The following is a 12,538-nucleotide window of genomic DNA, read 5'->3' on the forward strand; positions in this document are numbered from 1 at the left end:
ATATGCTTTGTACTAGTGTTAAAAAGCCATCTTAAAACATACAAGCTGTTTCCCTGTGGTTCCAGTCCTGTCAGCACAGGATTTTGGCAAGGGCCGAAGCTCAGTAACTCACAGCCTTATTCAAATAAGCATAGCTACTGCTGCCAGCACTGGGGGTGGTTAATGGGATCCCATATTGAGGACTTTGTTGAATAAGATCACTTTCATCAGTTGGAATCTGTTAAGTAATGACTAACTCCTACAAAAAAGGTCATCACAGTTCTGTATATATGATCACTGTCAGTTAATTTCTGTACTATTACTGCTGTATGAACTCCTTTTGAGTACATCTGACCTGCTCGCCTTCTGAACTGGAACATAATCATAACCCATACAACACACACTTTACATGTCTCCTGTTTAAACAGCATCCTTTGTAGCCAACGGCAGGCCAACCCCTTATCACCTGTGGAATAGCATGGAAAGATGCTTTTCTGCCTATTTTGAGTTTTTCTGGTGTGTTTCACAATACTTTTAATAGTGCCATTATTTTACTGTTTGCCCTGCACAGTGAGTGAATTCTTTCTGTTGTTCTTTTACTTGAGAAGAGGAAACAAGGGAAGTCTTTTAAAAGTAAAGGATGACATGACCATGGAGCTCCAGGTTTGTCAGGGAGCCTCCTGGGCAGATGTGATATTTTGAGCTACTTTAAACTTTTTGTCTTTTTTAATTGAGTAGATGTCAAATTGAGAACATCCAGTTAATTCCAAATTGAGTAGTTGCCCTTTCTGTGTCAAATATATTCCTTCTACTCTTAGCATGGATGGCTGCATAGGTAAGCACAGAGCCCATTCAGTGCTCAACATAAGTTATAATGAGAATGAAATGGAAAGATATAAGAATATGTAGTTGAGTAACATCAGCACCTGTATCTCCCAGGTTCAAAATTGCATCGATTTAATAGAACAAGTAAGATCTTACTTAACTCTGAAGCTGATAATAGCAAATTTGCCTCCTCTCCATACCACAGAGCACAGAGTTTCGTGTTCTGCCATAAGACATCAGTGTCTGCGGGATACTTGGCGGAAGTGAATCACTGGGGAAGTATTTTTTCCTCTTGGGAATAACACTGCCATTTGTTTAGAGCAGATGGCAAAATGGATTAAATCACATGGCAGTGTGATACCAAAGTGAAAAATATGTCATTATTGTGGAGGGTCTATGGGTCAGAATCAGGGGGAAGGCCAACAAGGCAGATATTGTGGTGGGAGTCTGTTACAGACCCCCCAACCAGGATGAGGAGACAGATGAACTATTCTATAAGCAGCTGGGAGAAGCCTCACGATCGCTAGCCCTTGTTCTTGTGGGGGACTTCAACCTGCCAGATGTCTGCTGGAAATACAATACAGCAGAGAGGAAACAGTCCAGGAGGTTCCTGGAGCGTGTGGCAGATAACTTCCTGACGCAGCTGGTGAGTGAGCCAACGAGGGAAGGTGCCCCGCTGGACCTCTTGTTCACCAACAGAGATGGACTTGTGAGCGATGTGATGGTTGGAGGCTGTCTTGGGCAGAGCGATCATGAAATGATAGAGTTTTTGATACGTGGAGAAGCGGCGAGGGGGGTCGGCAAAACTGCCACCTTAGACTTCCGGAGGGCGGACTTCGGCCTGTTTAGGAGACTGGTCGAGAGAGTCCCCTGGGAGGCAGCTCTTATGGGCAAAGGGGTCCAGGAAGGCTGGACATTCTTTAAGGAGGAAGTCCTAAAGGCACAAGAGCGGGCTGTCCCCAGGTGCCAAAAGACGCGCCGGCGGGGAAGAAGACCAGCCTGGCTGACTAGAGAGCTCTGGCTTGAACTGAGGAGAAAGAGGAGAGTCTATGACCTCTGGAAGAAGGGGCGGGCAACTCAGGAGGACTACAAAGGTGTAGCGAGGCTGTGCAGGGAGAAAACTAGAAGGGCCAAAGCTGAGCTAGAGCTCAGTCTGGCTGCTGCTATAAAAGACAACAAAAAACACTTCTTCAAATACATTAGCAGCAAAAGGAGAGGTAAGGAGAATCTCCAGCCCCTAGTAGATGGGGGAGGAAACACAGTGACCAAGGATGAGGAAAAGGCTGAGGTACTTAATGCCTTCTTTGCCTCAGTCTTTATTAGCAGGGCCGAATGTTCTATGGGTACCCAGCCCCCCCAGTTGGAAGATAGGGATGGGGACCAGACTGGAGCCCCCATAATCCAGGGGGAAATGGTGAGTGACCTGCTGCACCACTTAGACACTCACAAGTCTATGGGGCCTGATGAGATCCACCCGAGAGTGTTGAAGGAGCTGGCAGATGTGCTCACCAAGCCCCTTTCCATCATTTACCAGCAGTCCTGGCTAACTGGGGAAGTCCCTGCTGACTGGAGATTAGCAAATGTGACACCCATCTTCAAGAAGGGCCGGAAGGAGGACCCAGGGAACTACAGGCCTGTTAGCCTGACCTCGGTGCCGGGGAAGCTGATGGAGCAGATCATCCTGAGTGCTATCACACGGCATGTAGAGAATAACCAAGGGATCAAGCCCAGCCAGCATGGGTTTAGGAAAGGCAGGTCCTGCTTGACCAACCTGATCTCCTTCTATGACAAGGTGACCTGCTTAGTGGATGAGGGAAAGGCTGTGGATGTTGTCTATCTAGACTTCAGTAAAGCCTTCGACACGGTTTCCCACAGCATTCTCCTGGAGAAACTGGCTGCTCATGGCTTGGACGGGTGTACTCTTCGCTGGGTAAAGAACTGGCTGGACGGCCGGGCCCAAAGAGTGGTGGTGAATGGAGTTTACTCCGGTTGGCGGCCGGTCATAAGCGGTGTTCCCCAGGGCTCGGTGTTGGGGCCAGTTCTGTTTAACATCTTTATCAATGATCTGGACGAAGGGATCGAGTGTACTCTCAGTAAGTTTGCAGACGACACCAAGTTGTGTGGGAGTGTTGATCTGCTGGAGGGTAGGCAGGCTCTGCAGAGGGACCTGGACAGGCTGGATCGATGGGCTGGGGTGAATTGTATGAGGTTTAACAAGGCCAAGTGCAAGGTCCTGCACTTGGGCCACAGCAACCCCATGCAACGCTACAGGCTTGGGGAAGAGTGGCTGGAAAGCTGCCAGGCAGAGAAGGACCTGGGGGTGTTGGTTGACAGCTGCCTGAATATGAGCCAGCAGTGTGCCCAGGCGGCCAAGAAGGCCAATGGCATCCTGGCTTGTATCAAAAATAGCGTGGCCAGCAGGACTAGGGAAGTGATTGTGCCCCTGTACTCGGCATTGGTGAGGCCGCACCTCGAATACTGTGTTCAGTTTTGGGCCCCCCACTACAAGAGGGATATTGAGGTACTGGAGCGTGTACAGAGAAGGGCAACGAAGCTGGTGAAGGGTCTGGAGCAGAAGTCTTATGAGGAGCGGCTGAGGGAGCTGGGACTGTTTAGCCTGGAGAAAAGGAGGCTGAGGGGAGACCTCATCGCTCTCTACAACTACCTGAAAGGAGGTTGTAGAGAGGTGGGGGTCGGTCTCTTCTCCCAGGTAACAAGTGATAGGACAAGAGGAAATGGCCTCAAGTTGCGCCAGGGGAGGTTTAGACTGGATATTAGGAAATTTTTCTTCACCGAGAGGGTTATCAAGCATTGGAACAGACTGCCCAGGGAAGTGGTTGAGTCGCCATCCCTGGAGGTATTTAAAGGACGTTTGGATGAGGTACTTAGAGACATGGTGTAGTGGTGGTTTTTGGCAGTGTTAGGTTTATGGTTGGACTCGATGATCTTAAAGGTCTTTTCCAACCTATATGATTCTGTGATTCTGTGATTCTGTGATTCTGTGATATGTCATCTGCAATTAGTATATTTCAACACTTGCTTTTCAGCTCTGCAGCATTAGGTTTTGTAATTCTGTTATTAATTTTCTCATCTCAAAATACTTTTTCTCATTTCTGAACATAACCACAGTAGATGCAGTGGTATTACATAACTGTTTAATTAAGGCAGTTAAAGATGTTCTGGTTTTATTTTGTATGTTAATGTAAGTACAGACTTTCCTGTGTAATGCCTGTCTGATTTTATTCTTTCTAATATTTAATTCTTTCTAATAATTCTTTCTATCATTTAGAGCTCATTCAGTAGGAGGGAAGTTTAAAATAGTGCACATCTTTAAGGTGATGAATGGAGTGTAGAGACTGTCCATTCCTGTCTTTTGAGGTACTACTGGTGTTGGTGTAAATCTGCACACTGTACTCAGGGGTGTATTGCCTGCAGACAACTTAAACAACAACAGGATGATGGCCAAATCTTTCTCAGTTTGCTCATATTTATAGTTCCAGCAACTTCAGTGCAGTGGTTTTTGAAGTCAGTGGAATTACTGGCATCAATGAGATTGGAAGGGTTTGGACCATCATCTCTTACACGCAGATTTATTTACTTAGGTAAGGTTGTTCCAGTAGATCTGAGTTTCAGGGTACTAGAAGGTGGGAAAGGAGCATGTTTCAAAGCAGAAGACCCTGGGCAGGGGGTCCTTTGCCAGAGAACTGCTCCTTCTGGTTTGTAGTCAAGCAGCTCCAGCTCAGGGTTGTGCAGAGTTGTGACTTTGGCAGCAGGTCCACAGGGAAAGAGGTGATCTCTCAGGAAAAGCAGTCACAAAACAATAGTGTCTTGCTAATTGTTGTTTGATGTCAGGAAGATACCTTGGGAAGTCTGTGTTTTCCTTAGGTAATGTGATCTGTGGGTGGAGGCCTGGTTGGGTGCCCTGCTTTAGTACATTAAAAATGTTTTTTATATGTTTTTGTAATGCAGTTAGACCCTGAAATAGATGCACAAGTATGAATAAATAATGCATCCTAATGGCTGGGAGAAGCTGTTTATGGATGATCAAATTTTGCAAGATACCAACCGAGTATGCAAACACACCCAGTAAAATCATGTAGCTGACTCACCAAGTGTATCTGTCTGGCTTATTTTGAAAAGTACAATCTCATTTTAATTATTTAGCATAATACTTTACATATTCCAGGAAATGGCCTGTAGCATGTTGTGTAAAAGTAATGAAGTCTTAGTAATATGAAACCTCCTCAGCAGCATCTGCTGTTAAATATTTATTGAGAAACTCAGGAAGATTATCTGTCTGTCTTTTACATGCCTTCCACATAAATTATATTGACTGTAGCCAAACTACTAGAGGAGATTTCATGGAGTATCTTGTTCTGCCTCCCCAGATGCTATAGAAAACTTTCCTTTGGGTGTAAATTTTTGGTGGGTCAGGAAGGGGAGGAGCCTTGGTGCTGGTATGGAATTTGGCTTTAGTTTAATCAAATAGGAAGATTTCCAACAGTTACCTGCTGAGATTCCTTGACTGTCCTCTGGAAGTTCAATCTAGAGCTGGAACATAAATGCTACAAAAATAAATGTAATTTGGCTGTATTTGTTTAGGGATTGCCATATAAAAAACCAAAGAAACTAGTGTCATTGAATATATTCTGTGTTAAAGAATACATGTCAGACAGGGAAACTAGTATATTTGGCAAGGATGAAAAGAGATTTTTTTTTTTAATTGAGGTTGAGAATTGCAGGATAGATGTTGCTGACAGCAAGAACTGCAGAGAAGCTGTCTCCTATGCAGAGGAACTCACCATTACAGCACAGTGAAAATAGGAAGAGGGAGAAGGTCCTAAGAAAGGCTTCTGTATTAAAAACACACAGTTTTGAACTGAAGGTGAAAATAAATGGAGGAGGGTGTTTTAAAACGTAGCATCACTTTTTTCTGCTGTGGGGAAGTGGCCTGCTCTCTGGAGAAGTGGGATGGGACAGGTGCAGAGCTGCAGCGCACTAAGCGAGGGAACGGGAAGGCAACGGAGGGAGCTGGACCAAAGCAGCGCCAGGGTCTACAGAGGCGCTGCTGCAGGACTAGAGATGAAGAAAACTTGTAGTAAAAGCAAGGCGGAAGGAGGTGGTGATGAATTCAGGCTTAAGGGTACAACCAGTGTTGCCCATAGCAGAGATAAGTGGGAGTGTAACCAGACATAACCAAAATGATTAGTTTGTTCTTTTGTAACTAAGCAACATAGAGATAGGAGCAGGGTAGACAATACTTTAATGTTGTGTTTGTACACCTATGGCTATGGATATGCTACTATGCCCAAAGACAATTGGACAAGGAGTAGTACGGACATGCTGCTGTGCTCCCAGTACAGCCCCAGCCCATCCTGACAAAGAGTCGAGGGTGGTTAGAATAATTGGTTTGTTAAGGGTGCCAAATCATTGTTAGGGACCATACACCATGAAGAAGGGAAGCAAGTTACATAAGCAAGGTGGGATTGCACATGGCCAGAAGAAGGGGTCAGCTAAAGGACACACCTGTACGGCCACCAAGGACCACCAGAGACCCCCACAGAAGCCCCTCAGAGCTCAAGGATGCATGCGTAATGACCACGCGAATATGATAATTAGTTCTGGGAAATAGAATGAATATGTATGGTCATTCCAGGAAATTTGATGCATATGTATGTAATTGGACAATATAAGTTTCGGCTGATGCAACCTGCGGCAAGCACGCTAGGTGGAACGATCCCCCGTGCATCCGGTGCCATAATAAAGAATGCCTGCTTCTTAATACTACATTGGTGTTAAGGAGTTTGATTCCCGATTTTGGTGACAGTTTTGACGACCCAGATGGGACCCTGCTTCTGAATTTCGATGGATCTGAGGGATCGCAGGACCTCCAGCCAGCACCGAGGGATTCTTGGGGAGAACCTCTGATCCCCGGACCGAAGAATTCTGAGCAAGATCCCCTGGAACAAGGTAATAAGGCTTTCTTCTAACGGGTAACAGAGCTCTAGGTAGGACATGGGTTAGAGTACCACTCTGGGCAGTACGTGGGGTTAGAGTCCCACCAAAGGTAGGATGTGGGTTAGAGTCCCACCAAAGCCTGGTCGTAAGGCGTGGTGAAAGCTACGCAGGGTTGGGCTAAGAGGTACCTCGGTTGGTAAGTCTCTGCTAGGCAAAAGCCTGTGGAGCGGGGCCCAAGGGGGAGTCTTCCACGGGGGGTTGAAGTCTCCAAGGTTGGGATTTCTGGCAGGGGGCTGGAATCCCAGAGGGAGCTCCAACAAGGGTTGGGGTCCCTCTGACTAGTGCCTGTGATAGTGCACAATCACAACCACTAGTCTTTTGGGAGATGGGTACATTTCTGAGTAAGAAACCCATCCCACAAAGAACACCTTTGGGATGTATTTTAAAACATTGGAAAGATCTGGGGGGTGATCCTTTGACTCAGAAACAATTAATTGAATATTGCAATCATTGGTGGCCAATGTATACTTTGGAAGGTGGGGAGAAATGGCCAAAGAATAGTCCATCGCAATATAATACCATCTTGCAATTAATGTTATTTTGCAAAAGAGAAGGTAAATGAGATTAAATAGCTTATGAGGTATTTATTTTTGCTTTGAGAAATCATCTGGAGTGGCAAAAACAGTGTGGGATTATCCAGTAAGATTTTATGGTATTGACTTTGGAAAAAAAACAGGGAAGGAATAAGAGTTTAAGATGATGTTGCTCTGCCTGTAGCATTGGAAAAGGGAATGTCCCAAAGTGAGAGAATTGGATCTTTCGCTACAGGCAATTAAGTTGATGACTCTGAATGATGAGGACTGAAGGAGATCGGGGGAGTCAACCCCAGCTGAACACCTGGTTACATTAAAGCTGGGGAATGATGAGGCAGAATTTTTAGTTGATAAAGGGGCAACGTATTCAGTATTAAATATATGCAAAGGGGGGTTTAGTCATAAAACTATAAGTGTTGTTGGGGCAGCAGGGCAGAAAGAAAATCGGCCGTTTTTACAACCTTTGAAATTCAAATTGGGAAAGCAATGGGTAACTCATCAATTTTTGTATATGCCAGAATGTCCATCATCTTTGTTAGGAAGAGATGTATTGAGTAAATTGAATGCACAAAATAATTTAAAAAAAAAAAAAAAGGGGGGGGGAGACTCAGCTGTTAATACCTGAATCAAAAGCTGTGGAAGCGAGAATTTTTATGTTACAGAACACACCAAGACCAAAGGAAGAAATTCCTGCAGAAGTGAAGGATGCAGTAACACCCTTGGTATGGGCTAGTGGAATTCCAGGTCGGTCTAAATTGGTGGAACCAGTAAAGGTTGTTCTAAAATCTGGAACTAAACCGGTAAGACAAAACCAGTATCCTATTAAGTGGGAAGCTAGAAAGGGGTTGGAAGAATGAATAACGAAATTTTTGAATTATGCATTATTGATAGAGTGTGAATCAGAATATAATACCCCGATATTGCCAGTGAAAAAGCAGAATGGCAAGGAATATAGGTTACTTCGAGATTTAAGAGCCATGAATCAGGTTGTTCAAGACATTCACCCAGTAGTAGCTAACCCATATACCTTGCCGACATCCTTAAAAGAAAAACATAAGTGGTTTACTGTACTTGATCTCAAGGATGCTTTCTTCTGCATACCTCTAGACAAAGATAGCCAGGCATATTTGCCTTTGAATGGAAAGCCCCACCACTGGATGCAAGACACAACTCACCTGGACGGTGCTACCTCAAGGGTTCAAAAATAGTCCTACAATATTTGGTAATCAGTTGGCAAAGGAATTGGAAGTGTGGAAAAAAGAATAATATTGCGGTATGTAGATGACATCTTGATAGCAGCAGAGACTCGAGAGGACTGTTTACAAGTGACCATCAGCTTGTTGAATTTTTGGGACAAGCAGGATACCGAGTATCAAAAAGCAAGGCCCAGATTGGGAAAGAGACTGTGATATATTTAGGCTTGGAAATTTCACAAGGACAAAGAAGATTGGGAGCAGGCAGAAAGGAAGCAATTTGTTAAATTCCAGAACCCAGAACAATACAGGAATTGCGGACATTTTTGGGTATGGTCGGGTGGTGTCGACTGTGAATCCTCAATTATGCAGCTTTGAAGGGATCCCAGGAGAATCACCTGTTGTGGACACCTGAGTGTTGGACAGCTTTTAAAAATCTGAAGAAGGCTTTGATGTCCACACCTGCCTTAGGACTCCCAGATTTAGCAAAGCCTTTTGAATTGTTTGTACATGAGCGATAACATCTTGCTTTGGGTGTGTTGACTCAAAAATTAGGAACTTGGAAACGGGCCATTGGGTATTTTTCTAAGCAATTGGATAATGTCAGCAAGGGATGGCCTGGATGTTTGCGAGCTGTGGCAGCAACTGTACTCTTAATCCAAGAAGCAAGGAAATTAACCATGGGGCAGAAAATTACGGTTTATGTCCCACATATGGTCATTTCTGTCTTGGAGCAAAAAGGGGGGCATTGGCTGTCCCCAAGCCGCATGCTCAAATACCAGGTCACTCTCTTGGAACAGGATGATGTGGAACTTAAAACTACAACAGCAGTGAACCCAGCAATGTTTTTGAGCTTGGAAATGGGTGAGTCTTTACACCATGATTGTTTGCAAACTATTGAACAGGTATATTCTAGCAGACAGGACCTGACGGACGAACCGCTGCCTAATCCTGATTGGGAAGCAGTTTTGTCCACGATGGAAAATGAATGGCGGGGTATGCAGTGGTCACCACCACCAAAGTGATGAAAGCTGAAGCTCTCCCTGTGAATACATCAGCACAGAAAGCAGGTTCACACACATGGAGCTATCTATCTGGAAGGAAAGAGGACTGTTGTCAGCTCAAGGATCGCCCATTAAATATAAGGAAGAAATTCTTCAACTCCTCCAGGACATCCAGCAGCCCAAGGAAGTAGTGGTAATGCATTGTAAAGCACATCAATTTGGACAAACCGTGGTAAATGTGGGCAACCGATTGGCTGATAAAACTGCTAGAGAGGCAGTGGAGCAAAGCATCCTTGCCCTGGTACCAGTAAAACAGGTAAAACTTCCAACCCCAAAACCAAATTATGGTAAATTGGATAGATTATTGGCAGAACAGTTGAGAGCAGTAGAAAATGAGGTGGGTAACATCCACCCGACAAGTCATAGTTACCCCACAAATAATGATAAAAATAGCAGAGGAAAAACAGAGAGAAACACATGGGGGAATTGAAGCGATGATTGTGGATTTACAGAAATCAAGATTGCTGTGTCCACATCCCAAATGTTACAGCTGCTTTGAATGAACAAATACATGATATGAAGAGGGTGGCACAGCAGACTCAAGGTTTAAGGAGTGAAATGCAAACAAATTGGTTACGCCAAATTTTGGAACATTTTGGATTTCCTCTTAAAGGATGGATAACTGAGTTGTTACAGACACTAATCATTTTGATTACAGTTGTTTTGGTGATTTGTTTGGTTTATCAATGTTTAAAGAAAATGTTGACACAGAAATCGGTGATGAAGCGTCGTACACCAATGCCAGGAGAGAAGCCACCTGCTTATGTTGAGTTATGAAATATTAAGAGTGGAAGTATTCAAAAGATTATTATTTCAAAACTTCCAAAGGGGGGAAATGTAACCAGATGTAACCAAAATGATTAGTTTGTTCTTTTGTAACTAAGCAACATAGAGATAGGAGCAGGGTAGACAATGCTTTAATATTGTGTTTGTACACCTATGGCTATGGATATGCTACTATGCCCAAAGACAATAGGACGAGGAGCAGTACGGACATGCTGCTATGCTCCCAGTACAGCCCCAGCCGAGGGTAGTTAGAATAATTGGTTTGTGTTAAGGGTGCCAAATCATTGTTAGGGACCATGCACCATGAAGAAGGGAAGCAAGTTACATAAGCAAGGTGGGATTGAGCATGGCCAGAAGAAGGGGTCAACTAAAGGACACACCTGTACGTCCACCAAGGACCACCAGAGACCCCCACAGAAGTCCCTCAGAGCTCAAGGACGCATGTGTAATGACCACGCGAATATGAGAATTAGTTCCAGGAAATAGAATGAATATGCATGATCATTCCGGGAAATTTGATGCATATGTATGTAACTGGACAATATAAGTTTCGGCTGATGTAACGTGCAGTATGCACGCTAGGTGGAATGATCCCCCGTGCATCCGGCGCCGTAATAAAGAATGCCTGCTTCTTAATACTACATTGGTGTTAAGGAGTTTGATTCCCGATTTCGGTGACAGGAGGACCCCTTGGGTGTCTTGTCTCCTTCCGTTTGGTCTCTGGTTCTGGATAGTCACCTTGGGAGTGAAAACCTCAGCTGATCACTTTAAGAGGATTAAGTCAAAGCTCTGTCTTCTCAGGGACACCTGAACCTCTTTGCTTATCCCTCTTTGCCATGAACTGGCCTTACTGCCCCACTGAGGATCCAAGCAACACAGGCTCCCTCTCACTTTCCTTTGTTTACCCTGAATGAGTGAAAATGTGAACCGAACAACCAAAGGAAGTTCCGCTGCCCCCAAAGGGAACTCCAGCATATTATAGGTATACACAGTACTCTCCTAAAGCCTGAAGGTACTTAGACAAATGGAATTTCTGGACAAAAAGTGATCCTTCAAAACAATTCCCTCTAGAAGGTACCTTAACTTAGATAAAATAGTGCACTTAAGATGCGATGCATTTTTAAATTGGTATGAGGAGGCCTCTAAAGGAAAACAGAATCCCAAACCTGAAGTTTGAGAGACTTACAGGAAAAAAATAATTGAAAGATCAAGTAAAGCATCTTAAGGAACAGTTAAAAAAAAGCACTTGGTGGCCGCCAAAACAGAATGTGGCTTACCTTTTGCCTGAAAAAGTGAAATCTTACAAATGCACGTTGGAGTATGACATGAATGTGGAGTGTCTGTGAGACAAGTATGTGAGCATGTGCATGTTTGGTGCATCAAGCTGGACCAGCCGACAAATAAGACCTGTGAAGCAGGTAAGAGGGCCTGGAATCCAGGCAGGGGTACTGAAAGGACAGAAGGGTCTGTGCTGGTACTCAAAGGGATCCACGAATATGTGTGTGCTTGTGAATCTAGAGAATGTCTTGTGTGTGCTTTCACTAGTAAACTTTTATCTCTACCAGCTGAAGAGACCAGACTTGGCTGTCTGTGTTTCTGTTTTATGTGGGTCCCGTATGTGGGTGCTGTTGAAGGCAGCGCCTTGTCTGTGGCAGTCTGTGTGACTGGCTGTGTCAGTGTCCTGTGTACGTCCTGTGTGGGTGGGTGTGTCTCTGGGATAAGTGCTCAGCTTTGCTACTGGTTGAACCTGCAAACGGGAAAGCAGCAGCAGCTGCATCCCTCAGACTAGGCAAAGACCCTGGTCCCAGGGGCATGGCACCAGGCTGGGCTCCAGCAGCTGGGCAGGTGGAGTCCTGGGCTGGAGCTGCTGGAAGAAGCAGCCACTCCTAACATCCTTGAACAGTTTTGTAGCCAGCAGGATCTGATTGAGTTGTGAGTATTCCCGAGGTTACCTGTGTATAATCCTTATGTGATGGGAGACTGATCCTTTACTAATGTGCCTGTAGTGATAATTTTGTAACCAAACTTGTAGAGCTTTATGCGGACACCCAAACAGGACCTGTGCTAGCAAATTCATGGGTTAATTGGAACAATTGGATTGGGAAAAAAGATGTTTATAGAACATTAGAAGGTGTAAATG

This window comes from Mycteria americana, unplaced genomic scaffold, assembly GCF_035582795.1.
Source record: "Mycteria americana isolate JAX WOST 10 ecotype Jacksonville Zoo and Gardens unplaced genomic scaffold, USCA_MyAme_1.0 Scaffold_44, whole genome shotgun sequence".
Taxonomy (NCBI): Eukaryota; Metazoa; Chordata; class Aves; order Ciconiiformes; family Ciconiidae; genus Mycteria; species Mycteria americana.